We start from the raw sequence: 4,740 nt of genomic DNA, 5'->3' as shown, positions 1-4,740 counted from the left end.
TGAGGCCACGCTGACCCCGCGTGGGCTTCGCCCCGGTTTAGCCTCTGGAGCGACCTCAGCGGAACAGACTTTTAAAAGTCCTGATTTTGTGCACGGTTGCTCCGCTGCTTGCCCGGAGCCGGCCCCTGCCCCCGGGGTCTATCTTCCTGTCGCTTTGGATTCACTTCTCCGCCGGTCCTACCTTTCAGAAAGTGGTTGTTTTTCTGTTTCCAGAATTGCTGTTCTTCTTCTCTTCGATCTGCCGATGGATTTTCAGGTGTTTGCAATCTTTAGATAAGCTATCTAGCTGATCTCCGGCTAGCTGAAGCAGTCTCAGCTTGCTACTTCTCCACCATCTTGACTCCTCCCCTGATTTAGTACTTTTGGATGAGATCAGTATTTCAGTATTTTTTACAAACTGTTACTGTAAATGTTGATGCTTGATAAGAAAATTTTTAAAGAAAAAGAACATACTTTACCTCCTCTTTTGGGATTTACTAGTACTGATGTATAAATTATACTTTGGCTAGTAAGTTTGGATAATCATAATGAAACTACATATTTTTCCCCAAAAGCAATTTTAAGGTACTTATTTATAGTTGTTATTTTCTTTCATAGAATCATTTTTTATTCTGTTCACTAGTGAAAATTTTTCCTTGTGAATCCTAAGTTGAAAAAGGAAATCTTTCAAATTCTTTCTTATATTATAGTGCTATGTTCTCAATCCATAATTTGGATGGTTTTCTCATTTGTCTTCTTAGCATTTAGAAACTACCCTCTTTACAACTTTTCATTTTAATTTACCCTAGATTTAGATATAAGATATTTTTATTTGGACATAGAATACACTTGATCTTAGCCAAAAGGCTGAGAAGTGATTATTTGGACATAGAATAAAGACTCTGTAGTGATTATGGATCATCATGCTGGATATTATATTTTACATTTGGGAAACAAAGGAGTCTGTTTACTATCCAAGAAAAACATAATGAGATTTCTTTGTTCCCTCCCAAGTTGCCTGTCCATCTTCATCCCAAGACTTCCATGGCAATAATGAGCTCTGTGCCAAGGAGCAGCTCTGAAGTTTCCTTCTAAGGGCTACCAAAGGGAATGTATAGAAGGTGTTCCCTTGAGAACCAACTACTTTTCCTGATTGCCTTTACCTGAATATGAGTAAATCGATCAGAAAAAATAAAATAAAATTGTTAAAGGAATGGCATAGGTAAAGTTACTTGTCTTTAGAGTCTGAAAGGAATTTAATATTGTAATCACCTTGAAGGCAACATCTAGCTATTCCAAGAACTAAGAAAGTTTGGGCAATATATATGTCTATAGAGTGGGAGAATTTTCCAACTTGAATAAGCCTAGCTTGAGAATATATTTGAAGAAGGCAGCTCCAATGCCTTCACAGCTGTTTGAGAAATTGTTACTGAAGAACTTAAAACTTTAATTTGTGAATATGATCCCAATTTGGCATTGCCATTGACTTAAAAATCTGAAGTCTCATGCTATGATTATGAAGTTTATATGCTCATTTAAAAATTGAATTTGAAGATGGATGCTTGCCAACCTAATGCTGGCAATATTTATTTTCTAATGATGGTATGCACGATTGTCAATATAGCACACTTGAAAAATTATTTAAAATCTAATACTGCCACTTAGGCTGAATTTTGTTGACTATAAACTGGAATCTGAACCCAAGCAATAAAATCACATGGCAATATTCAGTTATAAGGAGTTTACACAGATAAGCCAGAAATGTTTATCATTCTTAAAAAATGAAATGAAAGCATAAGTTAAATAAAATCTGAAAAAGAGCCCAGAAACCCATATATTCATATACCAGCTTGCAAATACTGTTATAGACTGGGCTCAATGAACTTTTACAAAATGTAAAAATCATTTTTTAGGTTGCAGGAAATACACAAAGAGGTGGAAGCATAGAATTAGCCCATGGGGGACGCCTGGGTGGCTCAGTTGGTTAGGCAGCTGCCTTCGGCTCAGGTCATGATCCCAGCGTCCTGGGATCGAGTCCCACATCGGGCTCCTTGCTCCGCAGGGAGCCTGCTTCTCCCTCTGACTCTGCCTTCCACTCTGTCTGCCTGTGCTCGCTCTTGCTCGCTCTCTCTCTGACAAATAAATAAATAAAATCTTTAAAAAAAAAAAAAAAGAATTAGCCCATGGATGTCATCTGCTGGCCCTTGGGGAAGACAATGCATTAGGGACTCAATATTTGCATGGTCTATATTCAGTATGTGCTAAAAGTGCTGGGTTTCCAAAGTTAAATGAGTTTTGGAAATAGGCTTTGAGGAAGGTATTGTGTATAATGGGAATAAATATACCTGGAAATACAGGGAGGGGGTTAGACAAAAAAAAAAAAAAAGAGAGAGAGAGAGAGATTTTTGTTTTGGCCAGGGGGGACACAGAGTCATGATTTTTAATGTTATCTAGAAGTCTTTTAGTTTGTTTTGATCAAGAATAAGCCCCTGTTGAGAACACTGGTGGGGTGGATCAATTTGATGGTGATACACAATGAGACTATTTTATTAAAGGCTGGAAACCCTGTTAGAAGACTAGTTCAATTATCCAAGCAGGAGAAATTGATTTAGAAAGGTAGTAATAAAAATATGGAAGGAAAAAAAAATAAAGGAAGAGATAACAGCAATATTACCAGTATGAAAGTAATCGACTTGGAGTCTGACCTAATGATGTATCTTAAGTTAAGAAGCGGGTTGAAGAAATTCAAACATATTTCTGAGGGTTTGAATTTGTGTAACAAGAAAAATGATAGTACAGTTAGTACTGACAGTGAAATCTGAAGAGATGAACAATTTGAAAAACTATGGTTTTAGTTGGACTGACATTATTAGTTAATGAGCCTAAAACTTCTAAATGAAAATGCCCAACTTCCAGTTAAATATAACAAATTCAATATTTATCAGTCAGAGAAAACAAAAGGAAAAACTTTTGGGAGACACCAGAGGAGTAATTAGACCTGGAGAAATACTAAAACATGGTAGTGTCTCCAAGATTGGAGAGGAGTTTGAAGGATACAGAGGAGGTCCATTGTGTCAAATTTATCTTATAAGGCTTTGTTTTTGGCCTCAGGCTTACAATTCCATTTTGAAGGTGCAAATAGCCATATTCTCACCCTTTGGGAATGTTCAATTTCTATTCAAACATAAGCACTTGCTCTGTGAGTGACTGCATCTCCCTGTTTGCTAGTGTGAAGCAAAGTTGCAACAGAAGGTTAACAAAAGATTTTTCTGGTAGGTGTATTTTCCTGTTAGAAGAAATACAAGCTTCATAAGCTGAGCATTATAATCTCAAGGAGGATTTTGCTTCTGGCTTATCTCTTCTCCCCTGGGCTGTGGAGATGTGTGCATGAGCCAATTTGCACCCCTTCACGACACTTTCATTCATCTAAAATTACAATACTATCCTTATGTGAATTTTATGCACCCAGAGGAATTAAGCTCATCATTACTATTATGACAGTAAAGCTCCCTTCAGAAGTTGCTATGTTGGAAGTTTTCCCAAATGATTCATTCAGATTTTCATGTTCTACCTCCAGATATATAATTTCCCATTTCCATTTTTAAGATATTAACATGTATTATAACTGGTATTTTAGAAATATTTATATAAGAAGATTTTGGTAAGACTCACATAGTTAATAGGAAGCGTACTACACTATATTTTGGCTGTAAATTTCTGTGGTCACAAGTTATGTATGTGAAGGAAGGAGTTTAGAATTATACAGTTAGCCCCAATGAGGATATGTTAAGGGTTTTCATTTCCTGATTCATGCAAGCTAAATGTCTGCTGAACACCTCTTCTAATCAGAATTCATCTCTCACTCACATATTTCATCTTAAACACAGATCATCGAAATACCTACATTTAATCATGCAGAACAATTCAAAACACAGGATCTGTGTTAATGCATTTGGGAGTTATTTCTACACAGAGTAGACATCCTTTTCTGATTATTTAAGTTGCTTTATTTAAAAAAAAACAGAAATTAAAATTTCAGATATTTTTTATTAAAAGTGATATTCAAATTTCTATAAGATAAATTACTAAATAAAACAAATAATAAACTGCTTTCATTTAACAGTTTATTATTTAGTTATCTTTGTCACTTGGGAATGTATTATTCTTGTAGCTGTGTTTAGAAATAATAGTGAACAAGGGTGTACTGCTCCCTATGCTTCTCCTCTCAGAGGAAGGGATAATCATAAAAATATAAGAGACCATAAAGCACAATAAGTACTTGAAATGAATTTTATTTATATATATATATATATATATATACACACACACACACACACACACACACACAGACACATACACACATACACACAAAGTAGATACACAAGTTAATGTTTACTTTTTCCCAAAACACTAAAACAGTAACATATTTATTCTATATATTAAAACCAAGAAAAAACTACCCACTATTATCTTGTAATCTTTTATCTCATCCTCACTGTATCCAATTGATATCTGTGAGAAATGCTAGCTTTAGAAATCTGACGAGGTAGTATGTTCATAGGACCACAAATATGTTCATATTATTAATAATATAATTAGTTATAAATGGTATTACCCTCTCATTATATCATTTTCTCAATAAGCAGGCAAAACAGAAATTATTCCAATTTTATCATTCAAGGCCAGAGCAGTAACCTATGCTTTTCTAGTAAGTATCTTACTAGAAGGAAGGTGATTAAAATTGATGTGTCCTGACCAGTG

Source organism: Mustela nigripes, chromosome 1 (assembly GCF_022355385.1).
Source record: "Mustela nigripes isolate SB6536 chromosome 1, MUSNIG.SB6536, whole genome shotgun sequence".
In the NCBI taxonomy this organism is placed as follows: domain Eukaryota; kingdom Metazoa; phylum Chordata; class Mammalia; order Carnivora; family Mustelidae; genus Mustela; species Mustela nigripes.
The sequence above is the reverse complement of the archived record's forward strand: the minus strand, read 5'-3'. Positions refer to the sequence as shown.